General features: G+C 44.8%; 1 protein-coding gene across 9 annotated transcripts in view; it reads right to left on the bottom strand.

Annotated features, from left to right (window-relative positions):
- The window catches only part of PDZD2 (PDZ domain containing 2), a 330979-nt gene that overhangs the window by 184876 nt on the left and 123723 nt on the right, over positions 1 to 22380 (bottom strand). The window contains exon 1 of one of the 9 annotated variants that reach the window (XM_078852721.1): positions 5229 to 5512. The exons of 7 other annotated variants lie outside the window; for them this stretch is intronic. The gene's annotated coding sequence lies outside the window, so the exon portion shown is untranslated. Of the gene's footprint in view, positions 1 to 4634; positions 4886 to 5228; positions 5513 to 22380 lie in introns of those variants that run through there. One more of the 9 variants, XM_078852720.1, reaches the window with a different exon arrangement.

Here is a 22380-nt window from a genome sequence, read left to right on the forward strand (position 1 = left end):
TTCCTGATGAAGTCATTAGCGATAATGGGCTGCAATTTTCCGGTGCAAATTTTAGCAGTTTGCTACAGATTGCAATTTTCATCATAAAACATCGAGTCCAAATTACCCCCAATCAAACAGACTTGTGGAAAGATCTATACGGAAAATAAAGAACCTTATGAAAAAGACTTTTGATCGGGCAGGGGGTGATATATGTAAAGCATTTCTGGTTTACCGAAGTACACCCCTGGAGAATGGCTTTTCTCCACAGCTCAGCTGGTAATGGGAAGAAGGATCAGCTCTAATTTACCAGTTACTGATAGCTTGCTGAAATCTCATAACAATTAAACCACATGGAAGATGAAAGAAAATCAGAAGTGGAAGCAGAAATATTCTTTTGACAAAAGGGCCTGCGATCTCCCATCTCTTAACCCAGGTGGATAGAGTATGCCTGAGGAATCACACCTCTAATACTTGGGGTACCATTAAAGAACAGCTGCATCTAAGGTGTTATGTAGCATAGACTGACCAGGGAGATACCTTTTGACGTAATCAAAGGGTTTATGAATAAGCTCAGAATGTTCCAACACATTAACAGTTGATGTGGACTCTGGCATTTCCCATCTGACTGATCCTTTATCAACGTACAAAGGAGAAATTGTCAAGGAACAAGAGAACAATTCAGACTCTAACCAAAGGCTGATACTGAAATGATCAGAGCAGGAGATGAAATGTCCTGAAAGACTTCCTAACCTGCCTGGAGAAGGGGTATTTCAGAAAAGTGAAACATTGGGCTTATGGAAATTTCATGGGTTAAGAATTTAATGCATGTGTCATTAGATTGTTGTTAGCTATTTTATATGAGAGTTAATTTGTTTTTCTTTAAGAGGGAAAATGTAGAAATATGTTTGTAGAAGATTATTATTTAGAGACGCTCTCTCATAAGGAACAGTTTTATGAACATAGGAATTTGGAGATGTGCCCTGGAGGCAGAGGCTAGGAACACAGGGTGGCTGCATACAGCCCCTCACTGCAGAAGCTCTCCAGTTTATTTTATTAAAAGTTTTATCCCTTTCTCATTCATTTGGTTTGTTATTTAATGAACCCCCAGATCATTACAGAAGCCATTCCATATCCATGATCATCTTTGTTGCCCTTCTCGCACCTTTTCCAGTTCCACTAGATCTTTTTTCAGATGGGGAAACCAGAACCAGACACAATATTCAAGGTGTGGGTGCACCATGGATTTATATACACAGCTTGGCTTTCATGTCCCAGCTGAAGTACTGGCAGTTAGAAAACACTTTTTACTTGCCAACTGAACAATTTTAATATGGAAATCATTCCGGGGGACAGCATGCTACATGGAGAGGTTCCATAATTGGGATTTATTGCAGGTAATGTTTCTCTTGATGGTGCATGGGCCAGGAAAGAATTCAGCTGAGTCTTCCCTGGCTGTAATTGGTTCTGTGGTCTTAACAGGTGAAAATGTAGTAAAAACATATTTTGTCAATGAAATAAGAGCTATGACTTAGAACACACATAAACCAGATCTGTGGAGAAGAAAAGTGTCACTTTTACATAGTTGCTTTATGGCAATAAACATATTTTTAAGAGACTCACTTAAGGTCAAACAATAAGTCAGTGGCAGAGTGAGGATTATTACAAAGGAGTTCTTGGCTCAATTCACTAGACCATACCGCCTCTATTAGTTCTTATTCAAAGCAAATGTCATTTGTTGTTAGTAGTATTTGTAACGGGATAAAGTGTTAAATGGCTTCTACACAAGCATGTCTGTTTGAGAGGACATTAGAACATAGTACAAGCATCCACGGAGTGTGCATTGGTACATACAGCAGAGGATCTGATGGTTTCGCTATTTCACATACCATATGGAGTTGTTATTTTCCCCATACAGGGCTGGCCCAGGGTCATATAGGCCCTTGGCAAACAACAGAACAAACTTCTTCACACCAGGCAGGAGATCATAAACAATAACATATGCACTTCCAAACCTGCTTCACTTAGGGTGTTTTGGTGAATGGGGGGAGAAATATTTGTTATCCTAGGGTTCCCTGATAATCCAATTCCACAAAATGTTTTTTTTTTTTTTTTAAAAAAAACTGTTCTATTCTTACCACACTGAGAAGATGTTCCTTTATCAAGGAATAAGGTATACATTTGAAGTTCACAATAAAATGATCATGTAGCTACCCTATGCAGTCAAAAGAATGGGATTCTCTCTGCTCATATTCAAAGTCCATGCATAGGTATGCAGTCTGCTAAAACACAGCAAGATCCTGGTACACTGCCACATTTCTAGTGGATGAATAATCCGCAGGCAACACGCTTGTCTGACTGCAGAGAAATCACTAAATAAAAGAAATATAATTAACACATTGTATGAATGAATAAAGCACTAAGACAGATTGAGAGGACTAACCATTCTGACAGATCCATGTAAAGAATGAAACACTAACTCATGATTCTCAACACCACAGCATAATTTATCCTGTACTTTAAGAGTCTTTTTTTGGCATAAGGAGTAGAGCAAGTGACTCATGCGCTGATCCTGAAGGTGCGGAGTGCCTCTTGCCATGTAAAACTGATTTGAAGGCCCCTTGTAGTAATAGGCTCTAAGAATGCAACTGAAGTCTAGAAGCAGGGATGCAAGCCAAGCTTCGCCACTTATCACAACAGATGTGCTTAGGCTTATCAAAAGGGCTCCCTCGTGTGTTCCACGGGTGAAAGAACAGAGAGGCGACTTGCCCTCTCTTCCTAAAGGCTACTCAATATTCGAATGAAGGCACAGCTCCCATGAAATAGCCAACAGGAGCTCCATGCACTTCCAATAGCAGAATTTGCTATGCGCTTGTCCTTTTAAGCCAGATAGTGGAGCCAAAGAGAAACTTCCAATCAGGGAAGAAAAGGGAGGGTAGTTACGACTTCCAGTCTCTGTTGTGATGATCTGTTAGCACCAATGAGATGGAAATGCAAACCGGTAATAGAGGATAGTGCTGTGGGATGCAAGAGGCATGTGTTTGATGGGAGACTGTTCTGGAAGAGTGGGGCATAGCCTAGCCCAATAGCTCTAAGACCATTCTTATATAACAATTTATATTTTCAAAAGAAAACTTGTTATAAAAAGGGAAAACACACTTTTCATAAGTGTTTTAGGATGAGAGGCACCATTAGCCAGAACTATACCAGCATAGATGCTAGCTAGCCTGTTTCATCAGAGTGGTGTGTATATTAATAGTCTGTACACTGTTTAAGAGTAGCAGCCCTGTTAGTCTGTATCCGCAAAAAGAAAAGGAGTACTTGTGGCACCTTAGAGACTAACCAATTTATTTGAGCTCCCTAAAGCTTATGCTCAAATAAATTTGTTAGTCTCTAAAGTGCCACAAGTACTCCTTTTCTTTTTACACTGTTTAAGTGACTTTTCCAGAACAGTTCAAAATACAATGCAGACACATTCACAAAACCTAGAGTTATATGAGATGAATGGCACACACACACAGAGCACGCTGTTGTGCAATACAATACTTAGATGCTCCCCATCTGTATTTTATTTCTAAAACATATTTTACTTATTAGTTTAACTTATAATGTCCCTCCAGTTCCACTGCAAAAGAGGATTCTGCCAAAATACAGGGCTGAGCAGATGCCTTGAATTTGTATGAATATGTAATAAATCTTAATAAATAAAAATTAAATATGCCTGTCTGTTGCATATACAAAACCCAGAAATACAAACAGGCATTTTAGTTACCAAAAAAGCACCATGTTTTGGGTACTGAAACTTGCAGATGATAATATGCTTTTGGAAATAATAATAAATCTATATTTTTGCACAAATTGAAATGCAGGAGGAAAATATTTCTTTATGAAAAACTTTTGCAGCGAAACTTCATTCGGGAGACCCTTCTAGACTAATCTTTAAGAACGCTTTCATTTTAAAACCTGGTATTTGTGTGTCCAACAGGAAAACATTTTGTGACTTTAGTTGTAAAGGTTTTCTCCAAAGGAACTGTTTAGTGGTTTTGGGCAGAGTTCTGTTCCCACAGGAAATCATAACCTCATGTGAGATCATAAACAAAGTTTTTGCACAATGTCTAATCCAGCTCCACCCTAATCTCCAAAATTTTAGCCTAGATGAAAGGGAAACACTGGTAGGAAGGTGTCACCTCCCAGATTAGCAGCTTTTCTGAAATATATTATGTCCTGGCATTACAACTGTTCTGGTCACTACTGATTTTTCATCTTTGCACTGCACTTTTTGAGTTTAAATGTAGCTTCAGAGCCGAATCAACGCAGCAGAGGGATTAAGATGGACTCAACTGCAGATGAATTGCCTACGGTACACAATACAGGTTACGCTAATTCCTCACCAGGGGTTCATCAAGCACACAGAGCTGGGCTAAGGTGCAGTATACAAAGCCAAGACAACCCCCAAAGCGAAGAGTCGAGAGCGCTAGCCGCTGAGAGGGCTCGATCCCTGCAGGCAGAAACCAAACAAGCATTCATCATTCGGTGCTTTTCAAACAAGAGCTGGGGGTTGATTAATTGGGATCTGAATTCAGCCTTCAGTGACATTAAACCCAACCCCACTGCCCCTGCTCGCAGCCCCTGGACATTCACACAAGGGCTCCTACCTCTTGGCTTTTAATTCACCTTCATGGTTTCCCTTTTCGCCGCCGCTCCCTTGAAATCGCTCCCCGGAGCAGCTGGCGTCTCCGGGTTAATCCCCGCCAGGCTGGGCTCGCAATCCCCCGAGGCCACTCATTAGCGTAATCACCTGCCGGCGGCCAAGCCGAGCGGCGACAGGAGCTCGCTCCAGCCGCCGCCCCCGGGGACGCGCTGCTCAGACGGGCTTGTTTACCCTCCCGCCCGGCGCGGCTGGACGCCTTTCCAGAGGGCTGGACCACAGGCGCGGGCGAGGAGCCGCTGCAAGGACCGTAGCGCTCGGCTCCTGCACCGCGCCGCGGCCGGCGTCACCTCCCCCGGGGGGCGCTCAGCGGGCAGCCGCGGGGGCGCGGGTCGGTTCCTGGGCAGCTGGCCCGGGGGGGGGGGCGGGGTAGCCAGAGGGGAGCCGTTTCCAAAGCGCCGGTGGCTACTTCAGAGCCGCTCTTCCCGCGGCCGCTCTGCCGGGCAGGGACATCCCAGCACGGCTTCACACCCCGCTGGGGGCCGCGGGGCAAGGCAGCCGGGTGTTTCCCATCCCGCAGAGACGCGCGAGCCGATTTTACCTCTGGAGCCAGCAGCTGCTCGGTTACAGGCTGCTCCGCCGGCCCGGGCTAGGCATTTCCTTTCTACCTTCCCGTGCAATGCACTCCTCCCCTTCTCCAGCTAACTTCTTCTTCCCCGGGGAGCAGAGCGGCTTCTCCCCACGCGGCCGGCTGCCAAGACAGGAGGAAGCACGGCCCAGGCTGCTAAGCGGTGTCTGTCCCATCCAGGGAGTGCTTCCTGGCTGAAAGGAACGAGACCGCAGCTACGGCCACCGCAGCCCGTGTGCGGTGCGGGGCAGGGGGGGCGCACGCTGCTTTATTCTGTTCGACCTGCAAGCAGGCAACGCGTGCCAGTCCGACCTGAACACCATGCCTCCCGTCAAACCCGTGCTGAAAGCAAAGAGCGCTCCCTCCAGACCACAGCTACCGACAGAGAGCTTGCATGCAAATCATATCTTCCCTGTTCCAAATTAATTCCCCGCTGAGGCTGCAACGAAGCTCCAGTTTGTGACACTCTGTCATGACACGTGCTGTTTGCTGCTGGAAACAAGGTCTTTCTGCTGAGACACAAAACCGAACACCGCATCACCTGTGATCATCTAAGATAGGGTTGCAATTTTTCACAAGAGTTATCGCCAGTTTCCAACTTGGACAATTGCATTCCGGCTTCTTAAATTACCTTTCGGCTTCAACTGGATATTGTATTTTTCACTTGTGTGTACACTGTTTTGATTCCACTCCTGTGCTGGTTACGGCTGTGTATTCTTTTGATTGTACTGCATGGGAAAATCTTCAATCCTAGTTTACAAAATTTAGGTACAGCTAAATTAGCAAGACAGTCTGAAGCTCAGCAGTGAAAGGGTAAAATCTTTCCCCCGCTACACTCCTGCACTGAAGCCTTGCAAATATTTAACTTAACTTGATCAAGCTGCCTGGGAGCTAAAACTTAAAATGCAGTTCTGTTTCAAAATGTGGCTGGGTAAAAATGATCCTGTTGACAGAGTAGATCCGCTCTCTGTGTCTATTTAAAACATCGCTGCTTATTTGGAGGAGCTAAAAAGCTGTATTACTTTTTACTCCAGTAGCCCTGCACAGCCCATAGAGCTCAAATATGACAGTTGGATACTGTTCTGCTTCCTGCATCAACTAGAGAATTGTTAAATAAGCTCTGACTGTAGAATCTTTGTTGCTGGCAATTCCTGAGCCAGAAAGATCTGAGCCTGTGGAGGACAGGCTTTTTTTTTTTTTCCCCCTCTAAGTCTTTTACTTTTAAATGGAATACATTTTCTCTGAAAATCACCTAGAAGCAATAAATATGGAACCCTTCTACAGTCACTTTTCAGAGCAGAAGCTCACCTTTTCTATTATGAACATAATGGTGTGATGGAGTAGCCAGTACCCCAGCCTGAATTTCTGAGGAGACACATGCTTTGATGGACATTGGAGAAGGCATCTACAGATGCATCAGTTTGCTGACCTAGTGACGCAGTCTGAGATCCTTCATTTACTTCAAACCCAACGCTGCCTTTGTGTAAAGTTATACACAACAAAAAATTACATGTACAGAACATTAAGCTTGCAAAGGTAGGAAATGCCAGAATCAAGATTGTCTGTGCAATCTTAATTCAGCCACCTAGTGCATATGCATTATGATAGATTCTCTGATATACATGATCACATTTTTTTCCACAGGACAGCCTTAATTCTGGCATTATACTGACATGCACACCATGCCTTGCTGTGGCCTATGTCTCTGAGTGGGTACTTTTTCTTTGTGGCCCAGCAGAGCCAGTTAATACTAGGGTGACATCCACCTTGCCATGTGCATAGTTAAAGAAACTGGATAATACAGAGAAATCACAGTTACCTTTATGATTCAGAATTACATTATATTTCTCCATTTTAAGAGTGCATTAATTCAGGGCATACTAGTATCACTGTCAAAAGGATCCAGGCCACATATAGCACACAGGGAGTGTGGTGTTCTACAGGCGGAAGGAGAAAAACAAATTCCCTTATTTTAATATTTCCGTAAGAGACATAAGGCTTGTTATAGTAATTCACTACTGAGTATTAATGTAACAAATTAAAACAGAATTGCAGCAAGAAACATACATGAAGGAGCTATAGTGAAATTAAACATGCTTTGAATCCATTTATCTAAATGCTTGCAGTTCTCATTTCACAAAACTGGATGATCTTTAAAAAATAAGTTGAGCAGCTGGTGTGCATTTCAAAGTCAGCTATTGTGATGTAAGTCAAAACAATATTTTAATCATATGTTTTACGACAAGTAGAAGGACTAAGGTATAAACACATACATCACGTTTTCAGAAAGAAAAATGGCTCTATACATGTAGAAGTAGCCAGCAGGACTACTCAGAACAACAGATCAGCTCCCACTGCACTACCTACTGCATATGAAATGGCTGCCAAACTCATTCTGTAGTGACATTTATCATTTCAGACCACGTACCAGTGCTACAAAATTAAGGCTATATAATTACCTCCATCCACTGACTGTGTCCCATAGCAGTTAACAGAAGTTTGGCACAAAGATCAACAGCAGTATATGGCCTTTGTGTAGTAATTAATCTTTTAGCTAGTTCTTCAATGAGTACTGTCTGGGCAAGGAAAATTTCAGGAATACGGCCTCAGATAGTGACATTATCGCTGCATTCATCATCACTCCAGGGGGGAAAATGGTGCAAGGCATTTTTAGGGCCAGTGCTTTTTTGTTTTTTGTTGGGTTTTTTTTTTGTGCTCCTAAACTTATCTGTTTCCATATGCAGTTAGCATGTTTGATGCAAATCAGGTAACAGTGCGCACAAGTTACCTGAGAGACACAACTGCACACCTAAATGATACAGAAATCTGACCCATAACATGCCATTATGAGGATTAAGAGTTAATACTTCATTGAGATACATAAGGACAGTTCGCAACTCTCAGCTATGTCTAACACAGCTCACCTTACTGTCCACACTGGTGCTTTTCGTTACTGCCCGTGCTCCCATCAACGAAATGCTGTCCACACTGGTGCTTTTAATCGCTGCCCGTACTCCTTTCGTCACTAAAACTTTTGTTTTTTCATACCCCTGAGCGACAAAAGTTTTAGCGACAAAAGTGCCATATTTTAGAGTATGACATATTTCAGAGTAACAGCCGTGTTAGTCTGTATTCGCAAAAAGAAAAGGAGTACTTGTGGCACCTTAGAGACTAACGAAAGCTCATGCTCAAATAAATTGGTTAGTCTCTAAGGTGCCAAAAGTACTCCTTTTCTTAGTGTAGACATAGGTTGTCTAAAATGGCACTACATTCCTTTCACACTTAAAAGGATATTGGATACCTTGCCAGCTATAAGTGGTAGAAACCCTTCATTCTTTTAAAAAATAACTTCAGATTTTTCTGAAACTGGATGTGTCATTGACAATGGATGTTTGACACCCTGGACGTATTACATAATACACATTTTCTAAAGGCTCCAGGCTCTCATAGATCTGATAGGGAGAAAAATTAATTAATTAAATTCCTATGATCACGCAATAAGTATCTATATCCAGGAGAACATCCCAATGTTCCATTTTTCCATGGAGGGGAACAACAAACCTCAGAATTCAGCCAGAAACCAGACAAATTATCTTTAATTTATCTGGCCATTATCTTTGAAAACTCGTGGCGAACCGGGGAAGTCCCGGATGACTGGAAAAAGGCTAATGTAGTGCCAATCTTTAAAAAAGGGAAGAAGGAAGATCCTGGGAACTACAGGCCAGTCAGCCTCACCTCAGTCCCTGGAAAAATCATGGAGCAGGTCCTCAAAGAATCAATCCTGAAGCACTTGCATGAGAGGAAAGTGATCAGGAACAGCCAGCATGGATTCACCAAGGGAAGGTCATGCCTGACTAATCTAATCGCCTTTTATGATGAGATTACTGGTTCTGTGGATGAAGGGAAAGCAGTGGATGTATTGTTTCTTGACTTTAGCAAAGCTTTTGACACGGTCTCCCATAGTATTCTTGTCACCAAGTTAAGGAAGTATGGGCTGGATGAATGCACTATAAGGTGGGTAGAAAGCTGGCTAGATTGTCGGGCTCAACGGGTAGTGATCAATGGCTCCATGTCTAGTTGGCAGCCGGTATCAAGTGGAGTGCCCCAAGGGTCGGTCCTGGGGCCGGTTTTATTCAATATCTTCATAAATGATCTGGAGGATGGTGTGGATTGCACTCTCAGCAAATTTGCGGATGATACTAAACTGGGAGGAGTGGTAGATACGCTGGAGGGCAGGGATAGGATACAGAAGGGCCTAGACCAATTGGAAGATTGGGCCAAAAGGAATCTGATGAGGTTCAATAAGGATAAGTGCAGGGTCCTGCACTTAGGACGGAAGAACCCAATGCACAGCTACAGACTAGGGACCGAATGGCTAGGCAGCAGTTCTGCGGAAAAGGACCTAGGGGTGACAGTGGACGAGAAGCTGGATATGAGTCAGCAGTGTGCCCTTGTTGCCAAGAAGGCCAATGGCATTTTGGGATGTATAAGTAGGGGCATAGCGAGCAGATCGAGGGACGTGATCGTTCCCCTCTATTCGACATTGGTGAGGCCTCATCTGGAGTACTGTGTCCAGTTTTGGGCCCCACACTTCAAGAAGGATGTGGATAAATTGGAGAGAGTCCAGCGAAGGGCAACAAAAATGATTAGGGGACTGGAACACATGAGTTATGAGGAGAGGCTGAGGGAGCTGGGATTGTTTAGCCTGCAGAAGAGAAGAATGAGGGGGGATTTGATAGCTGCTTTCAACTACCTGAAAGGGGGTTCCAAAGAGGATGGCTCTAGACTGTTCTCAATGGTAGCAGATGACAGAACGAGGAGTAATGGTCTCAAGTTGCAGTGGGGGAGGTTTAGATTGGATATTAGGAAAAACTTTTTCACTAAGAGGGTAGTGAAACACTGGAATGCGTTACCTAGGGAGGTGGTAGAATCTCCTTCCTTAGAGGTTTTTAAGGTCAGGCTTGACAAAGCCCTGGCTGGGATTATTTAACTGGGAATTGGTCCTGCTTTGAGCAGGGGGTTGGACTAGATGACCTTCTGGGGTCCCTTCCAACCCTGATATTCTATGATTCTATGAAATGACTCAAAGGAGGCTTAAAATTAACCAACAAAAATTCACACCCATCAGAGCAGATCCAAGACTGTAAAGGCCACATTCTGCCACCCGTGTGAATATGGAGCCACTCTGCTGACATCCATATGGGTCTACTTGCAATTGTTCTCTGGACTGGAGAATACTCAGCCTCTTTGAGTTCCCTATCTCTCCATGCAGCCTGCCATCAGAAAGCCAGAAACAGGCTTCAACCAGTACCAGACCAGATACTATCACAGTATGTGCCTGAAAACACAGCAGAGAAAATCTTTCCCTTGCAAATAATTAACCCTTTCTTGACCACTCACATTAACAAAAAGAGCCAATAAACGCCAGCTGTAAATGGCCCTGAAGAGCCAGCGATGAAGCCCAGGATCAGCATTTCATAGAGCCATCCAGGCCATGCATAGGTAGGGCTCCATCTGTGTCTGTCACGGAGGCCGCAGAAGTAATGGATTCCATGACTTTCTGAGACCTCCGTGACTTCTGCAGCGGCCAGTGTGGCTGACCCCAGGGCCACCCAAGCAGCTGACTCTGGGGTCGCTGCTCAGGTGGCCCCAGGGAAAGTCACACCTGCTGTTGCTGGACCAGCTCTGCAGCCAGCTGCTTGGGCAGCCCCACAACCAACCACTCCGGCCTCTGCTCCGGTGGCCCCGGGACCTCCAAGCAGTGGTCTCTAGGGTGGCCAGAGCAGCCACTCCTGATGGTCCCCAGGCAGCTGGAGCAGCTGCTGCTGGCAGCCCTGGGCAGCCCCCCCAGAGTACCGCCCCCCCCAGCAGCAGACCCCCAGGGCGCACCTCCAAGCAGTGCCATCCAGAGGAGTCAGGAGTATTTATAGTATATGTCATGGACAGGTCACGGGGCCATGAATTTTTGTTTATTGCCTGTAACCTGTCCATGACTTTTACTAAAAATACCCGTGACTGAATTGTAGCCTTATGCATAGGTGCCGGAACTAAATGTGCGGGGGGTGCTGCTGCAGCTCCTGGAAGCAGCAGCATGTCCCCCCTCTGGCTCCTACGTGGAGGCGCAGCCAGGCAGCTCTACATGCTGCCCCATCCACAGGCACCACCCCTGCAGCTCCCATTGGCCATGGTTCCCATGGGCTGGTGCTTGGGGTGGGGGCAGCATGCGGAGCACCCTGGTTTCCCCTACACATAGGAGCTGGAAGAGGGACATGCTGCTGCTTCCGGGAGCTGCACAGAGTCATGGTATGCACGGAGCGAGACAAGCCCCCAACTCCGCTCCCCAGCTGGAGCCCTGGAGTGGGGCAAGGCCCAGACTCTGCTTCCTGGGAGAAGATTGAGGGCCAGATTCAAACATCTGAAGGGACGGATGCAGCCCCCAGGCCTTAGTTTGCTCACCCCTGGTCTAGGGCACCACTGCTAGACATGTTGTCACACGGATTCTTATCTGCACCACACTTACACATCTCTGTACCAGGCAGGCTGCTGGCCAAACATTTGTAGGGTGGTGAGCATCTGGTCTTTGTACATGAGCATTTAATTAACTGCAGGATTGATTCAGGAGCACGTGATATTTCACACACAACTGGTGTGATCAGTCCATCCTCCAAAAGACTCATCCATGCCCAAATAGGATACGCTCGATCATCCTGGAGCCATTCCATTGTTTGATAATTTGCCCTCCTAATAGCACATATAAATGGATCCCTTGTCGGTGTCAATTTTTCTCCGTTTATCTGCTTCTTGGACAACATCCACCAGCATAGCTCTGCAAGTGTTGTAACGGTCTTCAAATGGTAAACTTGGCATATGAACACTTCCAGTGCATTTAGGATGTCATCAGTGTCTGTCCCTGCCATTCCGAGTACCTTCAGAGCAAGGAGAGAGTCATTGGAGGCTGAATCAAATGCCTTCTAGTAAGATCATTTGGTCTTTCCAGCCAACCTTCCAGTAGTGTTGCATCCTGAAAAAGCATGGAAACCTGGCTGTGCAGTGACTTTATTGGTCCACGTGATAGGAACACCTCTCTGAGAGATACACAGCAATTCTGTTCCCCAGCAGCAGGCACAAAAACAGAATCTTGCGGAAGTCTTGAAGAGCGTCTCAGAGACAATAGTGGAACATCTGTGTCTTGTGCAAAAATCTGGAGTTAAATAGCACCTTTCTCTGTGGCATTGGTGGCATGCACGATAATTTGAGTGTCAACCTCCTCCTGGGAGCGACAAAGAAACTCCACTGAACAGGCAGCAGCTTTATTATGCTATGCAATGATGATTATTCAAGCAATTCTTTGCATGCTGTAGCATTTTTCCTGCAAGGTATGCAGTTAACATCCTTCTACCCCATACTTGCATGTAGCTTCTTCACTGTAACGTCTGGAGATGTTCATGAAGTCAATGATTTTGTACTGGACAGTTGCAATACCATGGAGTCTCTTCTTTCTGATAACATTTTAATTGATCCCTCTGCATGTGTGTCAAACACGAGGTGAACCTTGACATAGGTCCAGTATTTTCTCTGTAGCTTCATAATGAAGTGTTCAGCCAAATCTCGGCAGCTGTTAACAGTTTATGGTTTGTGGAGAGCTTGTACCTCAGCCATACTATCTATGATTGCTACAATGAAAGGCCTCTGCTGGTATAAGGTACTGGTCACATTGTCAATAGGTGCTGGCTTAGGAAGACCATGCAAGATGTGCATTAGTTTGCTTTTCACCTGGCACGTAATGCATGATTTCATCATATTGAAGTATCATAAAATCATAGAACATCAGGGCTGGAAGGGACCTCAGGAGGCCATCAAGTACAACCCCCTGCTCAAAGCAGGACCAATCCTCAATTTTTGCCCCAGATCCCTAAATGGCCCCCTCAAGGATTGAACTCACAACCCTGGGTTTAGCAGATCAATGCTCAAACCACTGACCTATCCCTCCCCACCCCCAAGGAGAAGCTGGGGGCGCCTTGAAAAACTACACCAAGATACCACAGAGAAATCATAAGTACTTTCCCTAAAGTCTCATGTAAATCAACATCACTCTGAGACACAGATATGACCAAGAGACAAGCAAACAGTAACCTGTCTGCAGTTAGCTCTAGAATGTTCCCTGCTACCTTTATTCTACTTTCTTCTTTACATTCGAGCACAGCTTTAGTCTGTTCTTCTTGATTGGAGCCCATAGACTGATGGAGCCTTGGACAATTCTCTGGGTTTTGAAGGCTTCATGCAAGTCATGACCCAAAGTATTCATCCAATTGACATCTTTAGCTATCTCCTCACTTTTATGCTTTCATCACGATATTAATGAGCTCTGGTCTGTCATCATATATGAATGGGTTGCCAGTGTGAGGAAGCTCATCCAGTACATTTAAAATTGCCCCTTTTTGGCATTTAACAGCACCTAATGAGTCTGGGTGGTGCTGGGCTACTTCTGGGGAAGTCATCCCAGCACGTTTCATTTGAAATTTGATGGAGTTTTGGGGTTGTCCGGAAAAAACAAGGAAGAGCATTTAGATGCTGTGTTATGCCCACCAACCCCACGACTTTCACTGCTCTGTTTCATGTTCTAGAGCTTCATCTGAACCATGTGCACAGAAGGGAACTGGCAACCTTTTAACAACCCCACTTCCTTTTCAAAATTCCTCACGTACGTCAGGGTAAGACTTTTCTACACTTTTTATTTCAGCGAGGTACCAGCCAATCATCGCAGAATAGTTGGTTAAATCGAAAGCAAAAAAGTATTTCAAAAAGTCTTGCAATGCAGCAAGATGCAAATTCCAAATAGCAGTCCTAATAGATCAAATAAAGGGTAGCAAAGAGTCAACCATCTTCATGAATCGCTGCACCATCCCCAAAATTTGCTTCATCGCTGATTCAATCTTATCAAATTGCTTGATCCATTCTGTATAATGGCAGCTCTCCATCGTGCGCAATGGGTCATTGAGAGCTGAATGTACACTGGATGTGTGGCCCTGGGAAATGACTTCAAACACATTAGTGTGCTTTTCAAACAAGACATCTAGGTGGCATTTTCAAAGGGCAACAAGTGTTTGTGTGTGTGCTTCCTCACTAGAATTTGGTTCACAGTATGGTGTCACTGTACAAAATACCCCAGATCCACATCCCCTTGGCGTATGAATTAGAGCAATTTCTAGCTGGATGCTGACATCTCAACCAGTACCTCTTTACAGTTCTTTTGACATAATATATGCTCAAATAAATTTGTTAGTCTCTAGGGTGCCACAAGTACCCCTTTTCTTTAAACAAAACTGATAATCGGTACCACTGAACTGCTTCTTTTTTGCCAATGATGGCTGTGACGTTACTGACATAACCTGTGACCATATAAATCATTGTTGTAACCACTGTTGTATATTTGCAACAAGTATTGTACAAAGATTGTCACGTAAGGTGTCTATGGAAAGGTTATGATTTGCTAATTATGATTATGCTATCTGTGTGTATCATTTTTGTAGCTGAAGTTATGAACATTGGCTATGTACTTGTATATGAATGAGTTTTGATTCCAAGTAGCCTCAGTGTAGCATTTGGTCAGCTTCTTGAGAAAGGAATTTGCAAATAAAGTGCCCAATCAAGAAACACTTAACTGACAACAGGCCTTGGAAGACTCCAGTCCACATGAGAAGTCTTCCTGGGAATGTTCAAGATAGCATGTGAGCAGTGGCTGCTGCCTGTAAAGAACTTGAGTCATGCATGGACATGTGACTTGCCCATGTGACTCCAAACTCCATTTTACTGTAATTTTCCACAGTAAGAACAAAGAGATGTTCTTACACCTGGAAGACACTATAAAAGGCTGATGCCTCATCTCCATCTTGTCTTCAATCCTGCTTCTTATCTCTGGAGGGACTTTGTTACAAACTGAAGCTCTGAGCAAAGGCCTGAAAGTCCCATCCCAGCTGTGGATGTACTCCAGAGATTTGATTTGTGCCTGCAGTTTATTCCATCACCACTACAAGTCTAAACCAAGAACTTTCCCATGACTGTATGTCATTGATTCCATTTAACCAATTCTAGCTCTCATCTATATCTCTTTCTTTTTCTGAATAAACCTTTAGATTTTAGATTCTAAAGGATTGGCAACAGCGTGATTTGTGGGTAAGATCTAACTTGTATATTGACCTGGGTCTAGGACTTAGTCCCTTTGGGATCGGAAGAACCTTTTTCTTTTACTGGGATATTGGTTTTCATAACCATTCATCCCCATAACGACTGGCACTGGTGGTGATACTGGGAAACTGGAGTGTCTACGGAAATTGCTTGTATGACTTATGGTTAGCCAGTGGGGTAAACCCAAAGTCTTCTCTGTTTGGCTGGTTTGGTTTGCCTTGCCTTGGTGTGCAAAGGAACCCCAGCCTTGGGCTGTAACTACCCTGCTTTAAGCAATTTGTCCTGAATTGGTACTCTCAGTTGGATCCCACCAGAACCAGCATCGTTACAATGGCAAATCAACCTGAAGTTTTTCTTCCACTTCCAGTAATCTGTAACATAAAAAAAAAAAAGCAATCAAGTATCATGTTCTGAGCATTAACTTGCAACACGGTACCATCATTTGAGGGCCACAACTTAACTTTGTGAGGACTGCATGTTTGACATGCCTTTGTAAAAGTATAATTTTAAAAAGTTGATTTTTAAATGTTTTCCAGGTATATAATTATTCTAGGTGTGTCATATCTGGTACCATTGTGTTCGTGGGAGAAAGGACTGTCGACTGACGCACAACTGGACCCGTTTCCGATGACACTGTATTATCAAAATTTCCACCAACCAGAGAACTTGGAGCTGGTAGCCAGGGGGGGCAGCAAGTACCCCTGCCATGCTGCAGAGGATGACACCCTTGAATTATGGTTCTGTAGTTTAAACGAACATAAGGAAGTATTTCTTCACACAGCATGCAGTCAACCTGTGGAACTTGTTGCCAGCGGATGCTGTGAAGGCCAAAAGAATAACTGGTTTCAGAATTAGATAACTGCATGGAGGATAGGTCCATCAGTGGTTATTAGCCAAGATGGTCAGAGATGCAACCCCCATGCTTCGGGTGCCTCTAAACCAGGGGTGGGCAAACTTTTTGGGCTGAGGGCCACATCTGGGTGGGGAAATTGTATGCAGGGCTGGGGCAGGGGGTTGGGGTGCGGGAGGGAGTGCGGGGTGTGGGAGGGGGTGCGGTGTGCAGGAACGGGCTCAGGGCAAGGGATTGGGGCAGAGGAGGGGAATGGGATGTATGAGGGGGCTCAGGGAAGGGGGCTTGGGTGCAGGAGGGGTGCAGAGTGCAGAAGGGGACTCAGGTCAGGGTTGCAGGCGGGGTGCAGACTGCAGGAGGGAGCTCAGAGCAGGGGGTTGGGGTGCAGGAGGCATGCGGGGTGTGGCAGGGGGCTCAGGGCAGGGGGTCGGTGTGCAGGAGGGGAGCGAGGTGCAGGCAGGGGGCTCAGGGCAGGGGGTCGGTGTGCAGGAGGGGAGCGAGGTGCAGGCAGGGGGCTCAGGGCAGGGAGTTGGTGTGCAGGAGGGGTGCGGGGTGCAGCAGGGGACTCAGGACAGGGGGTTGGGGTGCACAGGGGTGTGGCGGGGGCTCAGGACAGGGAGTTGGGGTGCAAGGTGCAGGCAGGGGGCTTAGGGCAGGGAGTTGGGGGGTGGAGTGCAGTAGGGGTTCAGCCTCCGGCCCAGCTCCGCTTACCTAAAGCGGCTCTGGGGTAGCAGTGGTGCACACAGGGGTCAGGGCAGGTTCCCTGCCTGCCTGCCCTGGCCCCATGCCGCACCACTCCAGGAAGCAGCCGGAACCACGTCCCTGTGCAGCCCCGGGGGGGGCGGGGGCAGCACAGGGCTCTGCGCGCTGTCCTTGCCACGCCTCCAGGTACCTCCACCAAAGATCCCATTGACCGCAGTTCCCTGTTCTGGCCAATGGGAGCTGCGGCGGGGGCGGGGGGCGGTGCATGGAGGCAAGGGCAACGCACGGAGCCCTCTGCCCCCACCTGGGGCCCCAGGGACATGGTGCTGGCTGCTTCTGAGAGCGGCCCGGGACCTGCGGCACCGTGGGGCGCAGTCCCGTGGGCCAGATCCAAAGCCCTGAGGGTCCCAATCTGGCCCGCAGGCTGTAGTTTGCCGACGCCTGTTTTAAACCCCTGACTGCCAGAAACTGGGACTGGATGGCGGGGTGGATCACTCAATAATTGCCCTGTTCTTTTCATTCCCTCTGAAGCATCTGGGACTGGCCACTGTTGGAAGACAGGATACTGGGATCAATGGACTATTGGTCTGACCCAATATTGCCATTTTTATGTTCTTATGTAGATTTTTACAAATCAAATGACACCTCCCTTGCCTTTCTATAATTAACTTGCCCATGGAATTACACATTCTTCCAGACTATTAAACAGTAGCTGACATTCAAAACACGAGAGTCTCATTCTTCCAAAGTGGAATTTTACAGAACTCTTATCTAGGCACTGTGTCTGTTTTAGTGGTGACACTATACATAGCCCTCCCCATCTTCTTTGCACAAGTGCCTTTCTGGACTACTGGTTCCAAATTTATTACATGAACCAGAAACCTGGCCCTTCAAGAACGGAGTTGTTTATGGGCAAGCATTTGTTCAGTTAGCGAACAACCATGTTATAGTTGCTGTCTTTTTCTTCATTCAAGCTCTACTTCCAGACTGATCATTTTAAAAATAATCATCATATATAAATAAAATTTCTATTGTAAGAGAACATTCTGCCAAGCACTCTTTACATAACTACAGCAGTACAATAAAACTTGTGTATGTGTTGCAGCTAAGTTATTTTTGCTTTACTGAGCCGTTCTTTGTAAATCATAGAATCGTAGGACTGGAAGGGACCTCAAGAGGTCATCTAGTCCAGACCCCTGAACTCATGGCAGGACTAAGTATTAGCTAGACCATCCCTGACAGGTGTTTGTCTAACCTGCTCTTAAAAATCTCCAGTGACGGAGAGATTCCACAACCTCCCTAGGCAATTTATTCCAGTGCTTAACTACCCTGACAGGAAGTTTTTCCTAATGTCCAACCTAAACCTCCCTTGCCACAGAAGAAGCCCATTGCTTCTTGTCCTATCCACAGAGCTAAGAAGAACAATTTTTCTCCCTCCTCCTTGTAACAACCTTTTGTGTACTTGAAAATTGTTACGTCCCTCTCGGTCTTCTCTTTTCCAAACTAAACAAACCCAATGTTTTCAATCTTCTGTCACAGGTCACATTTTCTAGACCTTTAATTATTTTTGTTGCTCTTCTCTGGACTTTCTCCAAATTGTCCACATCTTTCCTGAAATGTGGGGCCCAGAACTGGAGACAATACTCTAGTTGAGGCCTAATCAGCACGAAGTAGAGCAGAAGAATTACTTCTCATGTCTTGCTTACAACACTCCTGCTAATTAATCCCAAAATGATGTTTGCCTTTTTTTTTTTTTTTTGCAACAGTGTTACACTATTGACTCCTATTTAGCTTGTGATCCACTATTACCCCAGATCCCTCTCCGCAGTACTCCTTCCTAGGAAGTCATTTCCCATTTTGTATATGTGCATCTGATTGTTCCTTCCTAAGTGGAGTACTTTGCATTTGTCCTTATTGGATTTCATCCTATTTACTTCAGACCATTTTTCCAATTTGATCAGATCATTTTGAATTATAATCCTATCCTCCAAAACATTTGGAACTCCTTCCAGTTTGGTATAGTCCACAAACTTTATAAGTGTACTCTCTATGCTATTATCTAAATCACTGATGAAGATATTGAACAGAACTGGCCCCAGAACTGATCCCTGCGGGACCCCACTCATTATGCCCTTCCATCATAATAATAATCCCATAGATTATTATTTTGCGGTAATTCCAGATTTATGGGTGATACAACCATTTTGCTTGGCACTAAAATAATTTGTTTACTTATTACACTAACACCGTAGATTATTAAAAGTGAAAGAATTTTAAAGTTCCAGTTTACCTCTCAGTGTTTGTTTACTATTTCCATTTCTCTGAACAATTAAGTCAATTTCACCTTTCTCATAGTCACTTTCACTTTTGAGTTTTAGACATTGTGGGGGAATGTTTATTTGTTTTAAAGTAATCTGTTTTCATTGGAATCTTTTAAACACTGTTGGGAACATCTCTACTACTCTAAGGTTTTATCTAAGCTTGTTTTTAGAAAAATTTCATTTAGGAGCCAAATTTAGAGTTGACAGTGTCCTTTAAAAACCAAAGAGTGAAGGACCAGATTCTAACTTCACATGAACTTTCAGCCCAATCCTGCATCACTGGTGTGAGTGGATGGGTTGCCATCAGCTTCCATGGGAACAGGATTGTGTCCATTATGTAGATCTGCACATTTCATCTCAGATAATCCTTTTTTGTGTATTGAGTTAAGAATATTTCCATGAATATTTCTGAAAATATATGCTTATTATTTGTAGATCTATATTTAAATTCCTATCTTTTCCCCCTCAGGGTTAAGCCACAGCTTTCTCACTCTTTAACCTCTTCCCAATATTATTTGTGTAACTAAAGACATGAACATTTTGGTTGAATCAAAGGTTGTGTTTTGAATTTTTGTTTCCTCGTCTGTACAAAGGTTAGCATTTCAGAACATAACCTACGGACACTTTTACTCCAGAGAGAGAATTCAGAAAGCAAACTATTTTAACTCCAGTTCTGTTGGGTGTAAAAAGTTACACAAGAAGCACAGCAACCATGGGGAAGGGGAATCATAGTTATCAAATGGATTTTGCAAGAGCAGCAATCTGCATCTTCCAAGAAAACATCCTGAGACCACACACAGCACACAAAGTGCCAGACATTTCATTACCCAGTAACTGCTCAGGTTTATATTTGGAAACAGTATTTAAAAACACCAAATAACTAACTCGAGACAGCTTCATGCTGCTTCTGAGGCATTGATGGGTTTTGCAGAGAGCCTCTATCCCCGTTATAGAAATCCTTTAGTTTTGTACACAAAAGTTCTTCTAATATTAGTTGTCAGAAAAGTAAACCTACCAAATAAGTGCAGCAGACTGATGGGAAGATCCAGCAGAGAAGTAGCAAATCACCAGGACTTCATTCTCAGAGCCATCTTTGAGCATTGTGAGTTATAGTGAAAGATACATAGTGCATCCGACGAAGTGGGTATTCACCGACGAAAGCTCATGCGCCAATACGCCTGTTAGTCTATAAGGTGCCACAGGACTCTTTGCCGATATATAGTGACTTACTCCAGGAAAAGGATCCATTACTGATACCCAGTCCTTACCCCACCCCCTTTGGTGCTGAAAGTAATGTAACAGACAATGGAGATGGGACTAAGCCACTTTCAAAGCATGATCAAGACCTGGTAAGACCTCTGAGAGACAGAAGGAGCATGGGAAACAGAGACTCAATCCCCTTTTCAGTCTCCAGTCAAGAGCACTTAGCAGCTAAACTGTTTGAACAGAAGTTGATAGGGGACCAAGGACAAACCTTTTGTCAGCAATCAAACCTTTAACCAGCGTAGAGAGCACACAGGCAAACTCAAGAAGAGCTCATAGTAACGGAAGCACTGACCTGCCACATTCTCAGAGTTACTATAGGAATAGTTGAGTGCTAGGGAGTAAAAGGATCCATTACTGATACCCAGTCCTTACCCCACCCCCTTTGGTGCTGAAAGTAATGTAACAGACAATGGAGATGGGACTAAGCCACTTTCAAAGCATGATCAAGACCTGGTAAGACCTCTGAGAGACAGAAGGAGCATGGGAAACAGAGACTCAATCCCCTTTTCAGTCTCCAGTCAAGAGCACTTAGCAGCTAAACTGTTTGAACAGAAGTTGATAGGGGACCAAGGACAAACCTTTTGTCAGCAATCAAACCTTTAACCAGCGTAGAGAGCACACAGGCAAACTCAAGAAGAGCTCATAGTAACGGAAGCACTGACCTGCCACATTCTCAGAGTTACTATAGGAATAGTTGAGTGCTAGGGAGTAAAAGGATCCATTACTGATACCCAGTCCTTACCCCACCCCCTTTGGTGCTGAAAGTAATGTAACAGACAATGGAGATGGGACTAAGCCACTTTCAAAGCATGATCAAGACCTGGTAAGACCTCTGAGAGACAGAAGGAGCATGGGAAACAGAGACTCAATCCCCTTTTCAGTCTCCAGTCGAGAGCACTTAGCAGCTAAACTGTTTGAACAGAAGTTGATAGGGGACCAAGGACAAACCTTTTGTCAGCAATCAAACCTTTAACCAGCGTAGAGAGCACACAGGCAAACTCAAGAAGAGCTCATAGTAACGGAAGCACTGACCTGCCACATTCTCAGAGTTACTATAGGAATAGTTGAGTGCTAGGGAGTAAAAGGATCCATTACTGATACCCAGTCCTTACCCCACCCCCTTTGGTGCTGAAAGTAATGTAACAGACAATGGAGATGGGACTAAGCCACTTTCAAAGCATGATCAAGACCTGGTAAGACCTCTGAGAGACAGAAGGAGCATGGGAAACAGAGACTCAATCCCCTTTTCAGTCTCCAGTCAAGAGCACTTAGCAGCTAAACTGTTTGAACAGAAGTTGATAGGGGACCAAGGACAAACCTTTTGTCAGCAATCAAACCTTTAACCAGCGTAGAGAGCACACAGGCAAACTCAAGAAGAGCTCATAGTAACGGAAGCACTGACCTGCCACATTCTCAGAGTTACCATAGGAATAGTTGAGTGCTAGGGATGAAATTCAACCCTCTGCAGAGAGCCAGCACAAGGCCTATCTAGCACTTTTGCCCTCAGCATAGTACTTATGTGGGATTCAAGTGGCAAATGGAGCTTCTGCTGGCCCTCTCTACAGGGTGAACTTCACTCTGGGAAACATATATTCCATGAGTGCTGCTCCCTAGGAAAGGGCCAACTAACACTTTCCATCCTCTTAAACACACAAAATAACCCAGGTTACAGCAGTGGCTGCCCCCTCCAGTATCTCTAGCTCCATCCTGAAGTAATTTATATTAGTCGCACCAATGCCCTGACTCTAGTATATTAATCAGAGCTGCAGAGATTGTTCCAAATGTGCTTTTATTTCAGGCT

This window comes from Lepidochelys kempii, chromosome 5 (genome assembly GCF_965140285.1).
Source record: "Lepidochelys kempii isolate rLepKem1 chromosome 5, rLepKem1.hap1, whole genome shotgun sequence".
Classification (NCBI taxonomy): Eukaryota; Metazoa; Chordata; order Testudines; family Cheloniidae; genus Lepidochelys; species Lepidochelys kempii.